At 46.3% G+C, this 19,802-nt stretch overlaps 1 protein-coding gene across 4 annotated transcripts in view; it reads left to right on the top strand.

The window, feature by feature from the left end:
- The window catches only part of sdk1a (sidekick cell adhesion molecule 1a), a 371,124-nt gene that overhangs the window by 205,440 nt on the left and 145,882 nt on the right, over positions 1-19,802 (top strand). The gene's annotated exons all lie outside the window — the stretch shown is intronic.

Raw genomic sequence — 19,802 nt, 5'->3', positions numbered from 1 at the left:
TTTCCTGCGCCGTAAGCTGACCCGAGGGACCCGGGATGATTAAAGCGCTGGCTCCTGAAGCATGGGCTCCTGCACCTTCCCTTTTTTGCTGTGTTTATTGCAGCCTTTGCTGGCGTTTCAGCAGCATTTTCCTCCTCACTTTGGTTCCCCTGTTTGGTTTCCATTATGAGGACGAAATTAGCTCTGGAGGCGCGGCGCGGAGTCTCCGGTCCTGACAGGCCGCGCCTTGTTTAATTGCCTATATCTTAAACAAATAGGTCCCCTGGGAGATTTGTGTTTAGTTTGTAATATCGCAGATTTGATAACTTGTCACCTGTAATTTGAGCGGAGATTGATAGGACGCGACGGGCGGCTGATTCGTAGGGCTGCGGCAGCCAGGCTGCTGCAGGCGCCCCGCTTTTCTTCTCATTAGTGTGTGGGAGACTCTCCGGGCCTCCATCTTCGAGGCGCACTTGACAGACAAATAATAAGCTGTCCGTCAGCTCACGAGATAGTAGATGCTTATAGGCAGTGCGGCTCTCTCGACTTTTGAAAGCGATAGCGCTCTCAATTACAGCCGCCTAATAACGGAAGCCTTATCTCGAATGCTGGCCCCACTTTGCAGCACTTATACAGGTTTCTCCTCTGTTGCCGTTATTTTAACAGTCTGCATGAGGTAATGGAGGAGATCGATGCGTCAGCAGAAAGCATGCAGCCTCCCACGGGACTGTGCTAATGTACAAGTGGCCGATGATCAAGACCAATGGTTCTTAATTCCGCTGTGGGTGAAACCCTGCACTGAAAGAAACGCACTTTACAGCCATTGCACAGCAGGACAACATTACAATCCATCCAATCCATGGCAATGAACACACACACACACACACACACACGCACTACTGAAGAGGGCAGTGGGAACACACCCACGCCCAGAGCTGAGGGCAGGTATCTCAGCACCCAGGGAACAATTTTAGGCTTAGGTGCCTTGATCAAGGGCACCTTAGGTATTAACTAGGTATTAATTCCTCATACTGCCACTTCCTGCCAGTCCAGGGAATCGACCCAACAACATTCCAGTGCTCCTCTAATCTTTAGGTTCCCATTTGGGCTACCTGCCCAATGACCATGTTCAAACCTAAATGGACTCTTCACTATTTGCCCCTGTTAATATCACCACTATTAACCATCATTACTCTCATTACTCTGCCCATCACTGCCATGACTATATTCAGTTATACTACACCATGATTATTATATTATGATTATGAATATGTTGCATATGTTGTATCTGAGCAGTACATCAGTTTAGGTGGTTTGGTGACTTTTATCAATAATGTATAAATAGTTCTGATCAGAGGAGGATGGGTCGTGTCCCCCTTGTGAGTCTTGGTTCCTCCCAAGGTTTCTTCCTCCAGCTCTAAGGGAGTTTCTCCTTCTGCTCACTGGGGGTCTTAGGTTTTCATGTTTTCTTATGTCGTTGATTTCTTGTCTTTTACTAATTACTGATTGCGTAAAGCTACTTTGTGACGACAACAGAAAAAATCCCATACAAATAAATTTGATTTTACTTGATTTGATATGATCATATAAATCATTAGACCAAAACCATAATGCAATGCAAAATGTCCCCCACAGCTTCACAGAGCCACTAGACCTTCTCTATGTACGGATCAAGCATTCAGACATGTATCATGCTCTTGGCTTATGCCCTGCGCATGCTTTCGGCCACTTGTGGAGAACGTGGTGATGGATGACTCATCCGACAATAACACTTTTTTCCCCTCACATCTCTGTGTGGAGCAGTGTCTGAGGTTTCACACCACTAAACTCTCAAATGTGCAATTGTCTTGGTAATGAGGGGTTTTAATGCAGTGCCACTCCACCATATAGTACCGTACAGGGTTGAAAATTACTAGGTTCTAGTAGTAGAGCCCTTACTTTGTTCCTTTAAAATGGACGTTTCTGGTGCATTTTTATTTTAGTATACAGTCATGTGGGAAAAAATAGGACACCATGAAAACCTCCTTTTTCTTTTTTTTTATATGGTGAGATGGAGGTAATGTAATTGAACAAATGCACCTGAAGAAATGTCTTTAAAATATCATTATAATTATACTTAATGGAAATGCAGTTTTCTTGGGAGGAAAAGGTTAGAACACCCCCACATTTATTACTACTTTAAATTAAAATCAGGTGCAGCATATCAGCTCCAGATAATTGGAACATGGTATATCTCCATCATATAATCCACTATGAATCTTTAGTGTATCAGAGTGCTAGAGGAAAATATGAGACCATCTGTCTTATAACCTGAAGCTAAAGTGGACGTGGGCCATGCGGCATGACAATGGCCCAGAACATTCCAGTAAATATTTTGAGGAATTGATAAAAAAAAAAAGTAATGGCGAGTTCTTAATACTATTGCTAATCCTGTGGGATGATTTGCATGCAAGAAACCTCTCAAACATCACGCAAGAAAGAAAACCACATGGAGGAGTGAGGAAAAGCTTTCTCCCAGTCCATGTTAGAGATGGTTATAGAAAAGAGATTTGAGGTTATTTCAGCCGAAGGTGAAAATACCAGTTATTATGGCATAGGGTGTCCCAACTTATACATCTGTAAAAGTATATTTAGGAACATAGCTTGCTAATAGTTAAGGGCTCAGTTTAGCAGGGGATTGAAGTCTGTGACTTGAGTTGCATTAACCCCTTAAACAGCCTATGGCAACCTAATAAGAGGGTCATTACAAACTTCTGTTACCAAAGCATAGCCTCAACAGTTTGTACAGAAGTCCTTGTAGTTACTGAGTAATACACCTTAGTGTGTAATAAGCCTTTCTGAGTTAACATATAGATGCATTATGGACATTTAACAATAAACACAGGAATTGTTCAGTAATATAAATTATAAGTATAAGTATTATAAGTATTATTTAAGTACACTTAAATAGACCAAAGCTTACAGATTGTCCCAGCACTTTGTTCCAGTGCGTTCCCATTCTAATGTCCCGTGCAAATCTCAAGACACTAGATATGGATGGTCTCTTCTTATTGATACAGTTACATTACATTTATGGCATTTAGCTGACACTCTAAATCAGAGCAACTTACAAGGTTACTTGTATTACAGAGGAGGGTCGATGTAGTGTTAGGGGTCTTGCTCAATGACTCTTATTGGTGTAGTGCAGCCTAGTCACCCAGACCAGGAATCGAACCCTGGTCTCCCACCTGGTGTTGAAGCTCACTGGCAGGTAGTAGTGTTACCTATTGCTCCACACCAACCAACCAGTTCAATCACAATCTGCATCGATCACATTCTCAGTCACTTGAGGAACATCTACTCTTCTGATTTCCCCTTACATTTCACAGTAAATAAGTAGTTCCACACTTCCCTTACATGAAGACAAGATGTCTCTGGTATTTAAAGTTTGATTCTTTAGTTTACAATGGGAGATTCTGGGCTAACATTGCTAACAGACACTGGTCTTATGACCAGTGGTCTTATCTTTGTAGATACTTGCCTTGAAATGTCTCTTAATCTGCTCAAAACACATCCAGATCCAGAAATGTGTTTGGCATAGACGAATGCATGTGGTTTAGAACCTATTATGACTCACAAAAAATGTACTTTTTGACACAATGTGAATCAGGCAGATTTCAGATGTCATGACGAATGGACCGATGGAAATGCTCCAAAAAAGTCTTGGAATCAAATATGTTTACATTGACTTCCATTGAAAGTTAAGAAAGTTTTTTTTTTCCCCTTCTTCTGTAATGTTGCTGTTTGAGATACATGGTTTTTGTGTGACAATGACGATAAGCTTCTGGGCTTCATGTTAATTTATTATTATTATTATTTTTTATCACAGTGTTTACAGCCTTGTTTACTGCTATATTCCCTATAGATCTGAATGCAAGACTGTGCTTTCAAGAGGGTAGGAACAGTCGGAACAGAGGCTGACACCTTAGATTTTACAGTACAGCAAGTAAGCTACAGTACAGCCGACCTACTTAATTGCTTGCTTGCCTCTCTTAATTCATTAACCAGCAGAAACTTCTTATCACTTCCCCAGCCCACTGTAGTTCACTATGACAACTACGTAATGTGAAGGAGCTCTGAAGTCAAATGTTAGCAGCCAGCAGCGGTCATTTAGACATGCATGACTTCAGTGCAATTACATTTCCCAATGAGGCCGTAAACTCAAGAAGAGACACACGCAGTGCAGCAGCCGGGGCTGCCGTGCCGCGCTTGACCCATGACCAAAGGGCCTGCATTTGCATATGACTCGCAGACCCCCAGGGCCCCTCGCCTGGTCTGCAGAATAATAATCCTTTCCTACTTCAATGACACACCATGCTTTTTCCAGACCACAATAACAAGGGTAAATGTGATTAAATGTGCATTAACGTAGCCAGCGCACCTGCAGCAGGAGCCGTTGTGTGCAAGTTGGCCATAAGAATGCAAGGTGTAATTTTAGCATGCAAATAGGCAGGTGTAAATTTCCTCTGAATATGATAAAACCCAGGCCTTTAGGATCATTATGGGCTGGCTTGCGGCCGTATCGACGGTTCCGCAGCTTTGTGGTCAAGGGAAACGTAGCCGCCGGGAGTCGCTCATGTTTCCCAGACTCGCTTGTTTGACTTGTCAATCATGCTGGCTGGAGAGTTGCTGTTGGTGGAACTAGGTCATGGTGGTACAGTGGTTGAGACTGTTTATAGAAAGAGCTGCCATTTCTGTTTCCATATTCCCGCTACAAAGGCTGCATGGAAATCAGCGTATTCATGGCGGGTTTGTGGGGAAAACAAGGCCGCGAGATTGTGATGTAAAAATAAACAGCCGTCTTTTTTGCGTGAGCTTCACTGAGAGCAGGGGTCTCTCGCAGACGTATTTCTTGCAGACGTTCAAAGGAGCGTTCTCAGCCGTGGGTGGATAATGGCCAGCCAGCAGACGGTAGCTGAAAAGTGCCACTACAGGTGGAAAATGTGGAGGATGCTGTAGGATCTGCTAAAGGCATACCACGGTTCTGGTCTCATGGTGTATATTATGATGGCGACTAGTGGTGGGTAAGATGTCGGAGATGGCTGGAAGTGCAATTTCTAGTAAGCAAAAGAACACACAGGTAGTGCGAGTGCCACACAGCTCCAGGGGCCTTAGTCTGTGTGGGTTTCCTTCGGGGACACCAGTTTTTCCCCACCTCCCAAAACATGGTAAGGTATCAGCTATGCTAATTGCCCCTAGATTTGTGGGGTAACCTGCCATAGACTGGTGCCCTCTCCGGTGGGTATTCCTGCCTCATGCCCTATATGGACGTTACTATGCGGGACCAACATGATCAGCATAATGGTTGATGGTTCCAGTCCAAAACTATGACCGGTTTGGTCATTCTTCTACCCGTCCACTTTTAGGCAGGTCACAATGTGGACTAGATCCGTGTCCGTCTCCACTTCCACCAAATGTGTTTTCTGTGATCTGATCCAGACCAGTGAATCCGAATTCCAGTGATCCAATCACCAAACACGCCGTTAATGCCAGGTGTACACTGGCTTTATGGCCTCCCTCAGAGAACCTTTGGAAGTACCTGTATTTTTAAGAGTGTGCAGCAATCTGACCACTATGGAAGTCATGCAGTGCAGACATGGCCACGTACAGGCCGTTGGACCACCAGAGCTCCGGTGCACCGGTTTAGATCTCTGGGACTGTACTGGAGGGACGGAACACCGTTATATTCCCTCAGCTGGTGTTTTAATGATGGTGGTGGAGAGAGCTCACATGCTTTCAGTCCTCCCTCGTCGCCTCTTAATGAAAATGCATTCAAAACCAGCTGGCTTTGTAGTATGGCCAGATGAGCTCTGATGAGTTGGTGGCTATTGTTGAGGGTATTTTTTGGTTAATACAAGGTGTGGAGCCAAGACCGAGGCGAAGCTAAGCGTTAGAAGTCGGCTTCTCTGCGAATCCAGTTTGCAGTTGCGCCGGGGCCGCGGCTCTTATCTGTAATTATAATGAGCTGTGTCATTAGTGTCAGGGTAACGGAGCAGAGCTGGTACATAGAGTCAAATCAACAATGGTTTGCCTTCTTATGTTTGCCAATTTCTTTCGACGCATTTGTATTCGGAAATAATTGCGCCGACCCCGTGGCTCCGAGTTGTTGTTTTTTGCTCTTCACAGGGAATTTCACACCGTCACTATTAACGATTTGTGGTGCAAAGCACATGTGCAGACACACAGACACATAAACACACACACATACAAATTCCAGCACTTTTTTTATTTCTGGTTCTGCGCGCTCCAGGGATCCATTCCTCCGCTCCGGTCATCGGCGGAGCCCACTTTGTATTCCGAGCGTGACACCTGCCGTCCCTCATGTTATCCGCCGATCTGAATTACCTTGCCAGTGAATTGCTGAAAGCCATTTTGCAATGCTGTCTGAACAATGGCTGTTAATGTGATGACTATAACGGAGCACTTACAGTAATATTATTGGTATTTGCCTTTGAATTCTGTCCCAAGGCCAGCTCTACAATAGCCGCTCCGTGGCGGGGAGATATCTCCAGCCACTGATGAGTTCGGGAATGGATTTGTGGGATGAGTTGGCACCTCGAGACGGCTCGAATATGCTAATAGCCGGTGGAGGTGGGCCATTTGGTGCGCATTTGTTAATGGCGGGACATTTAGGGCTGTGTAATATTAGTACAGGACACGACTCCGCGGCCTCATCAGCAACCGTCTGTGGGAATGGGGCTTTTAGGGTGCAGTCTGTTAAGACCATTGAAGTGATGGGTTTTCAGCGACACGTCAAAAAAGACCTTCCCGAGCAGTTTGGCAGATGACGACCATCCTGCCATGATAGCTGGAAAGAATGCATAAGAGCAGGAAAAGAAGGTGGTGTGTGTGTGTCGGGGGGGCTTAGGAAAATGAAATAAAACCAGGCTGGGAGCCGTCGTACCTAGAGCGGGTTCCTCTGCCGCTGTCTAAGACGCCGCGCAGCCAGTTTAGATCTAAAAGCTGCTTTTAATAGCTGGTTTAGAAAGCAAGGGAGCATTCTTGAGCATTCTTGAGAGTTTTTGACAAACAGCGGGCTCTCGTTTTTTAATTTGCCCGCGGGGAGCCGGGGAAGGCTTTGAAGAGAAAAGCTGAGGCTCTTTTTTCCCTGACTCTCATTTTCCTGTGTGGTCATAAAAAGTGCCGAGCCCCATTCTCTTCCTTCTATTTTTTATTTTTTATTTTTTTGCTCCCCCTTTCTCCCGAGCCAGCCGGGCGCACGCCAGTGTGTGTTTTACCTCCGGCTGCTACCCGTCGGGACAGGGGCCATGTAGTCAGCATTTAGCCAGGAAGTCCAGCGAGACCTGTAGTGTGTGTGTGGAAACAGAGAGAGAGAGAGAGAGAGAGAGAGAGAGAGAGAGAGAGAGAGAGAGAGAGAGAGAGGGTGTGAGGTAAAAAGAGAGAATGTAGGAGTAGAAAAGAGAGACAAAAAAGAGAGGGGGGTAGAGAAAAGTCTTGTTGAGGGAAAGACAGAGAGAGAGAGAGATAAAGAAAGAAACAGAGTGATGGATGAGAGAGAGAGAGATAGAGAGAGAGAGGACGGATGAGAAAGACTGAAACAGACAGAGGTGGATGAGAGAGAGAGAGAGAGAGAGAGAGAGAGAGAGGACGGATGAGAAAGACTGAAACAGACAGAGGTGGATGAGAGAGAGAGGGAGAGAGAGAGAGAGATACTTTACTCAAAGAGGGCTGTACTCAATTACAAATCCCTCCACCTCTCTGGGGAGCAACCCTCCGGCCGCTGGATCGTTAACCTTTTGCAGAGTCAGTGGACATGTATCCTGCCCACCACATCCCCCCCAGCCCCCTCCCCCTGGAGAAGCAGCAGCTCAGGAAGCAGAAGCACAGTCAAAAAAAACCAAAACCACTCAAACCTGAAACGTCTACGTTCACAATGAAGGGCTATCAGTCTGTGTGTGTGTGTGTGTGTGTGTGTGTGTGTGTGTGTGTGTGTGTGTGTGTGTGATCATGATCATCAGAAAAGAGCTCCCCCTAGGGAGTGTAATTCACTTTTATCCACTGCAGTAGATACTACCCATACTTTGAGTGCCCCCTCATGAATATCTGTACACTCACATTTCTGGAAGCTGCCTTTAACGGTAAAGAGGCATGTGGACTGAGGCAGCAGGACTGGACACTAATATGACTCGGGTTTCGCAGCGTTACGCAGTTCGGGAGGGAGGTCAGTAGCAGTCAGCGGAAGTGTGAGATGCCCAGTTTTTCTAATCTGCTCCAACTGTAAAAGTCATGTCGTGTACCCAAGGCTTTACACCACCGGACCAGACCACACCCTTCCATCGGCTTTCTTCCATCTGCGTCGATTCGTTCCACTGGAATTGCTGGTGCTTTCAGATGAAGAGCACATTCCCTCCCAGCCTCCATGGCATTGTACTGGACTATCAGCGCTTCCTCCGATACGCTGCCATTTTTCCTCTGGACAGCTGCAGGAGATTCTACAGGTGGAAAAAGCAGAAGGATTGGGGCCAGGACAAATCCATGCTGCATTAATCCCCTTCCACCACTACTCCTCCACCCAACCACCACCCCCCACCCCCCACCCCAATATCTGTGCGGTTTAATTTCCAGCCCGGTCCACTCCTGCGCGGGGCTTGTAATTTTGCGGGGAGATGGAACTCTGTAATGATGTCCCTGGTGAGGAGTGCGCGGGAGGAAAAACTCTGACACTGGAGATTGCTGTAGAAAGAGTGTAACATTTAAGCCTGCAAGATTGCCTGCAGCGGCTCGGCTCGGCTCAGGCGGCGCCTGCCCTCCTCCGGCTACGGGGTGGCGGGTGGAGGGGCGGAGGAGGTGGTGGATGGGGGTGGATTGGGATGCCTCTCGTCCCGAACGCCGGCGGCTTTGCGATTCCGGCGAGAGAGCTCCGCCACTTCATTTGATGTGCGGGTTTAAGAGGGCAGAGGCGACCTTATCTGTTATGCCACACTCGGTCCCGGTGAGGCTTAATACGCTTGAAGTGTCAGAGAAATCGCTGCAGGAGCCAAAAGGAAAAGAATTGGTCGCTGATGAACGATTTCAATGCCTTCTTTTGTGGCGAACCCAGTCGTGAATAGGCGCACCTCCCGGTTTGGCCCCACTTCAAAAGACGGGGCTTGTGTAACTCTTTAAAAGCAATTTCAGGCCATTTAGGATGATTACAATTGCGCACGGGCCTGGCTTTGAGCTTGAAGAGCGTTCGTCCTGCGAGTGGAAAAGAACCAACTGTCATTCGCTGCCGAGCTCCGCATTAGATCAAATGGATAAAGGATTCAAATGAAGGAACTACAAACACTCCTTCGCCCAGACTTGTGTAGAGACGGAGAGAGAGACAGAAATGGATGCTAATGAGGTGGAGGGGGGGTTGGAAAAATAAAAGTTTTGGGGGGCTACAGCTGTGCGTTCTGTCATTTTTGTCTGAAGTCCGAGAGAAGATTCCGTTTCTCTGGCCACTCGCAGGACGAGCGCTGGGAGGGCTTCATCCAGAGCGGGTTTCAGACCACTCTGCCAACCCTTTGCTCACGTCTTCAAAAAAAAAAAAGCAGAAGAAGAAGAGCAAGTGTGTGCAGTAATTAATTCCCGGGAACAGCAGTTGGTGTCCTCATTATTTCTCCAGTGTTGTGACTCTAATTTGGAATTACAGATCCCCTCTCCAGATAAATGGACGAACCCGTCTTAATTTGACAGGGCCAGGTGCCAGTTCCAAACATTTAAAGTCCAAAACGAGAGCGCCTTCACTGTAATTATCCTCTCATCAGAGAAGCAGCTCTGCTCCTCGTTTCTCTTACAGGCCAAAGGCGTGTGCTGTAGAGCTGCTGATCTTCATCTCCAGCGTGGCCTGCCTCGGCTCCTCAGCTCCTCGGCTCCTCAGCTCCTCGGCTCCTCTGCACAGCCGCATAGTCGAACCGTTAATCGGAGGAAGAGTCTGTTCACCTGTTGTTGTTGTTATTAGTATTATTAATGTGTGCAGCGATGGGGAATTATTTTACTATCCGATTAGATGCGTATTTACACCAGGTGAGTCGTCTTCCTCTCCAGCTGAGTGCTTTAATGAAGTCAATTATGGCAGAGGCGCAGCAGAATGCATCGACCGCCCCACCGCCTGCCCTTGGTGCATGTGTGCGCTCATGTCTCTATGCATGTGTGTATGTGTATGTGTGTGCGTAGCTGTTCCTGAAACCCGACCACAGTGGTGTTATTCCTTTTCTCCTCCTCTAGATGAAACACCACATCTCTTTAAAGTTTAGAGTCAAGCCTGGCACTGCTGGAGCGACTGGCACTGGGCATGTGACGACTTTTGCACTGGGCTTTTTGTTTCTTCGCTGCATTCGTTGTGGCTCTTTCCATTCCTCCATATGAGCACGGAAAATGAGGCCGGGCGTTGATGAACTGCGGGCCGTCTGCAGGGGGAGGCCGATCAATAGCCGTGACCAGGGGACGGTTTGGGGCCAGGAGAATGGGAACAGAGCGGGCAGGTGGAGAAACGCCGCTGATAGCTTGCATCATTGCAGCCAGCGCGTGGCTCGCTGCATAACAAAAGGGTGCAGGTGTCAATCGATGAGCAAGAGCGGCGAGAGGAGAATGCCAAACAGCTGGGGTTCCATCGGCCGAGCCAGAGAACCCGAGCCGGGGAGCTGATGTAGGAGTTTCGTTACAGAAGGCGGGATTATTGGCATTGTTGGGCACTGTTGTGTCATCTCTTAAATACACTCAATGAGCAATTCATCAGGAAGGGCTGGACATCTGCTCATTCCTGCAATTATCTAATCAGCCAATCCCGTGGCAGCAGGGCTGTGTATAAAATCATGCAGATACGGGTCAGCAGCTTCAGGTGATGTTCACATCAACCATTTTTTTAAACAAGGCATGGCTGCTGTTATTAGACGGGCTGATCTCCTGGGAGTTTCAGCAATAGCCCGGCAATAGATAGAGTTACTCAGAGTGTTGTAATGAAGGAAGAACATCCAGGAGACGCAGACGGATGCAGACGGATACAACACCTTGTTGTTGTTGATCAGACTGGTTGGAGCTGACAGAAAGACTACAGTAACTCAGATAAGCAGACTGTGAAATCCAGGAGGCTGGGCTACCACAGCTCAGAGGACCAGACCGGGTTCCATTTCTGTGACTGAGGTTGCAGTGGTTCAGCACAGGTTCACCAACACTGGACAGTTAAAGACTGGAGAAATGAAGCCTGGTCAGATGAGTCTCTAATGAGAGACACAGATGGTTAAGTCAGAATTTGGTGCCAACAGCATAAATCCATGTGCCCAATCTGCCTTGTCAACAGTCCAAGCTGGCGAAGGTTTGTTTTACGGCGTGGAGAACCAATGGCACACTTTGGGTCAATCTTGGCTTGAGGATTGTTGCTGACCATGTGCAGCATCCCTTCATGACCACAGTTTACCGTCTCATCTCATGCCCCAAAGCAAGAGCATCTTAAGCTGGTTAGGTTCAGTGTTCTTCAGTGGTTCCTCCCACTTACCAGATCTGAACCCAATAGAACCCTTTTGGGATGTGGTCAAACAGAAGATTCACAGCACGAAGGTGAGTCTCCTGGACAAAATCAGCTGGAACTGGGTGATGCAACCATGTCAGCCCGGACCAGCCTCTCAAAAACATGTGTCCAACATGTTGCTGAATCCATCTATGGAGCAGTGAGGCTGTTTCGAGAGTACCTAGTATTACTGTAGTCTTCCTAATGGATTGCTTAGTGCTCGGTGAGTGTACATAATTAATACATTTACATTTAATTACAGTCTCTTATGGTTTGAGGGATGTTCTTTGGTTCTGCGAAACAAGATCAAATATGCGGTCGTCTACTCACAAACTCAACTGTGGCGTCAGTTGAAAGCTTAGAACCCGACAGAAACTTTTGGCCAAACTTCTGGGCTTGGTTTAACGAGCTTCGAGTGAGAAATAATTCATCAACATTTAATAAGAAGCTCGTGGACCAGTGTGTGTGTGTGTGTGTGTGTGGGGGGGGGGGGGGGTGTAGTGGGGTCAACCAGGTTTCTATGCTACCTCCATTGCTCTCCAGCCGCTCCAGCATCCTGTCTGTTCGCACTTGAAGAAAGTGGGAAAACAAACGCCAGTGCTTTTTGCACCTGGCCCTGTGCTGGAATCCTAAATGCATGTGGAACGCCCGTCTATTCTTAGAGAGTGAAAAGAGGGAAAGTGGGAGAGAAGTGACAGCGTCAGAGTGAGAATATCCCTATGATTAATTTAATCACAGGATCGTGTGCAGCAGTCAGGAGCTGCGGCGTGTTGTATATTTATACTGAGTGGCAAGACGGTAACCTGTTGATTGACAGTTCCTTTGATAGCTCAGCCAGCAGAGTGTACTTTTAAGTTTCACTTGATCCAAGGCAAAGAAGCCTTCTATTCCCCTTGTCTCCACTCATTTGACTGCAGCACTTTCCGATATTTTGCACCGAAGCAAATGAGGAACGGCTACTTCTCAGCTCTCTGCAAGAGACGTCTCACATGCCTGGTTGGCGCGAGTGCACCGTGTTGCATTTCACCTTGGCATCGTTAGAAAAGCTTCTGCCTAGAACCGTGAAAGACAAGGTCTTAAGGCCTTCGAAGGATTTTGTGCAGTCGTCCACATCCATCTTCAAATGGTCTTGCCCGCAGTAAGACAGAGGAGTCGCTGAATCCATGAGAGCCCGGCATTCTGCTCAGCGTCCCTTTGAAGCTCTGCCTCTCTTATTTTTGCCAGAACAATACAACTTAGGCAGCTGGGATGTGAATTTCAAAGCCAGCCAAGGCATGGCCTGGCCTGATTATCCCTCCCCCTGCACACGCTCCTCCAGCACAGTTTCAGAAAGTGCAAGTTGATAATGAGTCAAACTGTCAACCCCCATCACCAACAACTCATCTAGCCCTTTAACCTTAAGCTGGACCCTCAGCCAATCTGGGCCCTATCCATTTTTGCAGTTCTTCACTTTTTGACGTAAGGTGAATCTGGCAATTGTTCTTTACATTGGATCCGAATTTCAGACCAATAGAAATGCTCCAAGATGACTTGGAATAAAATATTTTTTATCTAAAGTTGACATTTTGGAGATACAGGGTTTGTGAAAGGGATGATATGCAAGAAAAGAGAACATCTGTGGGTGGGGGGTGGGAGCATGAATCACTAAATTAAAGCTTTTTCTCAGAACCGTACCTTCAAGCCAAAAACAATTGAGGATATACTCTGTTATACCCGGAAACACAACAGGAAATTTGCAATTGGATCCATGATGGGTTGTTTTGTTGTTCCTGGCAATGGATGACTTGACTGTGTGTATCCAATCTGAAGACCACCGAAGAATTCTGGTCTCCCAAATTTTGCGTTTTTCACTTTTTAACTTAATGTGAATCTGGCAGTTGTTTTTTAGATTGTGTCAGACGTTTATGATGAATGGACCAATAGAAATGCTCCAAAATGACTTTGAATACAGTTTTTTTTTGCATTGACTTCCATTGAAACTGTAAAGCTGCCATTTTGGAGACACAAGGTTTTTGCGTGACAGTGACGATATAATAAATTTGATTTGCGAATGCGGACCACGCTAGCTGAGGCAAGGAGGAACACTCGAAAAATTTGGGCTGGAGTTCTTGGGGGCTTCGAGCTGATGGGACCCGAAGCCAGACCCCCCTTGTCAGGTAGAGGTGGAGTATGATTGGATGATCAGGAGGAGCAGGGGCGGTGGTGGGGTGCAAGTTTTTCTTCACGAGAACGAGAAGGGAGAGGAACGGTTTTATAGTGTGTAGAAATGGAGGGGAGGAGTTTAGGCGTGGTCCTTCTCCCAAACTTTCAGCTATTACATAACTCCTTTTAAAGTGCCGTTCATAGTCCATGATATTACAGATATTACATTTCATTTATAGTGCCCCTGCAAAGCACCTCATGTACGTAGCAGGGGTACTTTAAATAATTCATATACAAAAGTTTGGACACCTTTTTTTTTTTTTTTTTTTTTTTTTTACAAATTTTCTTGTGAAAATAAGTAGCACATCCTTTACAGAGAGCTCAATTTAACTCAGTTACTGTTTACATATTGTTTTTGCATTAAATAAATAAATAAACCTATTATGTGCAAAGAAAATTGCAAATTGAACTTATTTTTTTCCAATATTTGAAAAAAAATAGGTGTTATTTTTACCTAATAATAGACGTTGCATACATTTGCATAGAAAATTTGGCATATTAAGATTTGTTTCCTGTAGAAGAGAACAAAACATGTGTAATGTGTGGATGGTGTAGAGTAGTGGGTAACGACAGCACATTCCCTGTGGAAGACATACAATCTGGGCCTCAGCAGATTGTACTAAACACTAATATTGTAAGATAAATACAAAATGCTATATATTATATATTGAAGCGTTGCTATGCCAACTTGCGTCACTTCCAGTTCTCCTGCCAACGTTTCCGCTGCCCTTGACTTTTAATTATCCGCTTTTTTCCCTCATTGTTCGGATGTGAGTAGCTCCTCCCTCTCTGTTTTGCAATGCATTATGGGAGAAAAGTGTTCACTGTAACAACACTCTGATATCCAGCTATGAATCCTGGATATCTGAGTATACTCAATTTCTACGCTACATAGGGCTCCGAGTGGCTCTAATGGCCGGCCAGTGTGGCCTGGGGGTCACGAGTTCAAATCCCGAGCTATGCCGCTTTGCCATCAACCCAGTTAGCAGTGCTGTCTCTGGGTGGGTAGATGGCGCTGTCTCCCCTTATCGCTCTTACACGATATTGGCCGACATAGACTTAGAATCTGTTTGTGAGCATGGTGGCTGCCCGGCAATGCCGCATCAGCGACAGGTCGAAAGTTGGTGGTGGCTGGCTTTGCATGTATTGGCGGAGTCCTTACCCTCAGGAGCATTGCAAGTGCAAGTGTAAGTTGCATAAGGCTAGGTGAACTGGCAGCACCATATATAGAAGAAGGGTAAAAATAGATGGGATTCACCCATCAAGTGTTAACCTGTCCAAACCTTTCCATATGACTGTATGTAGCATGTAGTTCACTCATTAAGGTTTAACCAGCTAAACAGTCTTCATAGGATGCATGTCTTTGCAGTGGAGGGGCAACTTAGACAGTATTCCAGTATAGGCCTACTATCCTATCACTGAGTATTGTGGTTTGTCGGAATAACCTCACGTAAGGTTCTAGATATAAACATGACTGAGAGCTCTAGAGCTCTTTAGGGTAAACAGCAGTGAGTGGGCAAAATCCAGGTCAGCTTTCTTTCATGATTGAACATTTTTAATTAATTGGTGCAGCCCTAGCGAGCAGTGCGCTCTGAGACGCAGCCAAACCCAACAGGTTTCTGCTCTCATGACCTATCCGTGGTCATTCACCCATCCAAGAGCAGCTAGTGGAGCCAATCAGCCACAGCGGCGGAATCAAAGCCGGGATTTGCACAGCCGCTGGCGTGCGTGACAGATGCGGAGAACGCCAGCAATAGGCTGGTGCAATCAAAGGCTGGGGCGCTTTTTGGAGTTGGTACTGAGCGGGAATAGGGTGGTGGATGAAGTGTGGGGGGGGGGTTGGGTAAGTAGGGAGCAGAGGAGGACACAGAGGATAGCTGCAGGTGGAACACAGATCACTGTTCTTTAATCCTGCACAGCTCAAGCCGTGTTGACGTGCGGCACAGAACGGATTGAGTCAGTCTTCTTTCGGCCATGTGTCTGACCGCGCGTTCCTCAGGGGCCTGGAGAGGGAAAAAATGTGGGAAGCACGCGCGCGCGCGCGCGAGAGAGAGAACCCCCGACAGCGACGTCGTCCCAACCGATTGCAGCGTAGAGGCGGACAAACAGACAATGAATATGGATTAGGCCCTGCTGTCCCCCTTCCCCCCCGAACCAGACATGCGAGGGAGGCTGGGACACAGGGCCTGTTCACATGCATTTATGTGGAGTGTCTCTAAACAGGAGCTGAGAGCCACCCTCTGCCCCCCGGGGGGCCCGCAGACAAGAAAAAGGCCACTCGGCCCACTGGAGCGCCTCTGCCAGCCCCCCTCACCTGGCAAAACAAGTGACAAAACACAGGAAGAATAAGCCCACAGGGACGCGGCCCCCCTCTACACCAGTGACAGCCTCAGCGCCACTGTGCCCGTCTCTATTTACTAAGCCAGCACGCGCCAGGCTTCAGCCCGGCATAATGGGACGACACAGCTCACAGGAATCAGGAATCTCACCAGCTGTCACCAGATTGGCATCAGTGTCATTTGAGATGTGAAAATTAGTTTAAGAGGGGTCTCTTGTGTCAGGACTCATTGGGTCAAATCTGTTGCATGGCAGAGACTGAACTCGCAGGATTGTCTTGTTTGCAGCGACTTGTTCAATTCAGATTTGTGACAGACCCGAGTCTGTGAGTCTTGAAACATGTTGGAGCCACTTTCTCACAGTCATGAAACCCTATGAAAACCTGGGTCCTCATTTGAACAATATTTCAACTGAGGAAATTTTCTGAATTCAACTCTATTTACTTTTATTGTCACTTCTACATCCAGCACTGCACCCAGCGGACCACATACCACATAGAGGTCCCTCAGTGTCCCGATATTTCAGTTTCCCGCCCCCCACATGTGCAATTAAGGGTCAATTTGCAAATATCTGTAAATAATCTTGTTGTTCCTCAGAGCTTTTGACTTCTGTAATTTATATTGTGTATAAATTGGTAATTTATATAATGTTTTGCATCTGAATGTCTTGCATTTACTATATTACGGAATTTACTTCATGATTTCATTGTATTGTTTAATATTTGTGTGATAAATACAGAATCATTTACATTTTTGGCATCTAGCAGACGCTCTTATCCAGAGCAACTTACAAGGTCACTTGTATTACAGAGGGGGGGTCAGTGTAGTGTTAGGAGTCTGACCCAAGGACTCTTATTGGTGTAGCGCAGCATAGTCACCCAGACCGGGAATCAAACCCTGGTCTCCCACATGGTGTTGCAACTAGAAGGTAGTGGTGTTATGTGTTGCACCACAACAACCACACTTGTTGTTTGGCTCTCATTTGGCTCCCATTTGTGCAAGAAAAGGCCAGTTATCTTAAAATCAGGGTCATTTCACCCCTATAAGAAAGTTACTTGCTACAAAAAAAAATTTGAATTGAATTTTTTAGTGGAAACAGGCTGGAAGGTTCTAGTTCAGGTTACAGGTTAGTTCATGTGCTGAAAAAGATCCTCATCAAATAAACCCCTAAAAAAGCCCACTGCGCCGGTCAGTCCGTCAGCGTTATCAGGGCCAGACACTATGTTATCCAGTCGGCACAAGGTCTATCACCATTTCCCCGTGTTATTATGTGTTTGCCCCAAATGCACTGTGGATCCCTGGGTACCCACTGATTTTAGCCTCTACTTGACATATATTCACAGTGGTTTCTAGACAACAAATTCAATGACAAGAGCATTGTAAGGTCAGGGGTGTCCGCAAACGTTTGGAGATTTTTGACACTGCAGTCACTAAGTCAAAAAAAATGTTTGGAAATGCTCAGTGACCCCCGCTCTGTAATGTAACTACAGAACACCTAACATTAATGATTAAGAGGTGTGTCCCAATACTTTTGTCCTTATAGCAAATGCTGGATATGAGAGAATTCCACAATTCCAGATTCTAATATGACATATATTTGAAATCTATATATTGCCATATATCAGTTTTTTAGATGGGCTAGACCACCCCGGCACAATATGAGATGTGGAACATGCAGGAAGCCTCTTGTCGGACAGGGCCGGCAGCGTGCTAGTTCCTTCTAAAAAACCTCCCCAGCACAAGATGCCCAGCATTCTTCCAGCTCCGGGTTGTCACTTGATCATTGGCCAGGTAGCTAAAGCCGTGCTACAAATCACTGGTCTTAGCAGACAACTGACTGGCACTGTGTCTACGGCATCAGGCCAGATCGCCGACCACCCGTTCCAGACAGAGTTCCACACAATGCTAACTTCTGTCCCCAACTCTCCAAGCAACAACCGGCAAATATTTGTCTTCCAGGCGTCATCTGTGAATGTGCACACATCTCTCCCCCAGCACATTTCGTGTTCTGCGCTTTGCATGGTGCAAGATGCAGGGCTCATCTGGCCAGGCCTGTGGGACAGCAGCTTCTGATGGAATCTCTACATGTGTCTTGAAGTTCCAACTCGGCTGCAGTATTGAATATTTGAGAGGTTCAGAGTCTATTTTTCTTTCTTTCTGTCTTTCTTTTTCTTTTTTCTATTTGGTTGTTTTGTTGTGTTTTGTTTCTATTTTTTCTAAAGCAATCTGGCAGCTGTTCTGTTGCTCGTTTGTTTTTTTCCATTTAAAAGTGTTATCGGATCACCTTTTCACGCTCCACATGAATTCATTAGACGCTGTCTAAATTAAGGGCGCAACAGATTTAGGGGGGCAAAAAAACAAGGACGGCCTCGCAATTTAAAGCCCTTCTGTTTCAATTTACTGCCTCCCAAATTCCAGCCAGCCTTCGCTGGGTGTTGAGCCAGCGTGTGCCACTGCAAGCCAACCCAGCTTTAATTAGCCACAGATCCAAATCTGATAGGTTATTCCTTTCCAGACGCCAGCCTTGCATGAAAGAGGGCCATGCAGGTTTGCCACAGGACTACGTAGTGCCTCGTGTTGTTTGTGTAGACCAAGCAATTTCACAGGAGGATTTGTACACCTACGCATTCATGCTATCATGCTATCAATTATCTAACCAGCCAATCATGTGGCAGCAGGGCAATGCATAAATGCAATTATGCAGATTTGGGCCAGCAGCTTCAGGTAATGTTCACATCAAGCTTTAGAATGGGGAAAATTGTGGTTTATCTCAGTTAGAGATGGGCCGATTGGCCTTGTTTTGGGGGCGATACCGATCACCGATCGTCTTTCAGCGATATCCGCTGATCGCCGATACCGATCGGGGGCCGGGCAGGATGCCTGTGCATTGTCTTGTAACATGAAATGCACTTTGCTTTTTGGAATCAACTACATTTAAAATGTGGCGGGGCTCCGAGCACCAGCTAGAAGAGCTTGTGAGTTCCCGTATAGAAATACATTAAGCTCAGAGTGTTGTTAGCGCTAGCTCTGATACTCACTGTACTGATGATGTTCTCTCAAAAGTGTTACGTTTTCTAGTTAAAGTGTTAAAAATCTTGACTCTGCTTTCCTCACAAGGCACAGTTCGTTTCTCAAATTCTACGAATATTTTACGAATATATATTTTTTACGAGTGCGGCCCAACCTCCAGAGTGGCTGTGCACATGGAGCAGATTTCTACACTGGCTATAGTGGGCTTCTGCAGTCATGAGTGAATGAGGAACTGCAGGGTCCTGGGACTGTGAGGCCTGAGCAAGTCCCGAAATTGGCTCTCTTTTCGGAATTGGCTAGAAATATCGGCCGATACCGATACTTCCATTTCTAGCCTGAGTGATTTTGAGCATGGCGTGATTGTTGGTGCTAGATGGACTGGTTTAAGTATCTCTACGCTCTCAAAGATTGAGGTGCTTTTGCAGTATGTTCCCTAAAGAACCTGGTGCTTGGGATCGATTGAGGAACCTTTACATCAAGTAAAGTCTCTTTTACATGCATGTATTTTTATGGAACCAATAGTGGTCCTTCTTAGAACAATGTGTAGGAAATATCCACTGTAGAAACCTGAAAGTATGGTAGATGGAGACATCCGGTTGATGAGAGAGGTCAGCAGAGAATGGCCAAACAGGTTGAAGCTGACAGAAAGGCTACAGTAGCTCTGTACAGCTGTGGCGAGCAGAAAAGCATCTCACGATGCACAACACATCTGGATGCCAGATGGA

This window comes from Salminus brasiliensis, chromosome 3, assembly GCF_030463535.1.
Source record: "Salminus brasiliensis chromosome 3, fSalBra1.hap2, whole genome shotgun sequence".
NCBI classification, from domain to species: Eukaryota; Metazoa; Chordata; class Actinopteri; order Characiformes; family Bryconidae; genus Salminus; species Salminus brasiliensis.
Note: the sequence above shows the minus strand (reverse complement) of the source record. Positions and strands in the feature narration are given on the sequence as shown.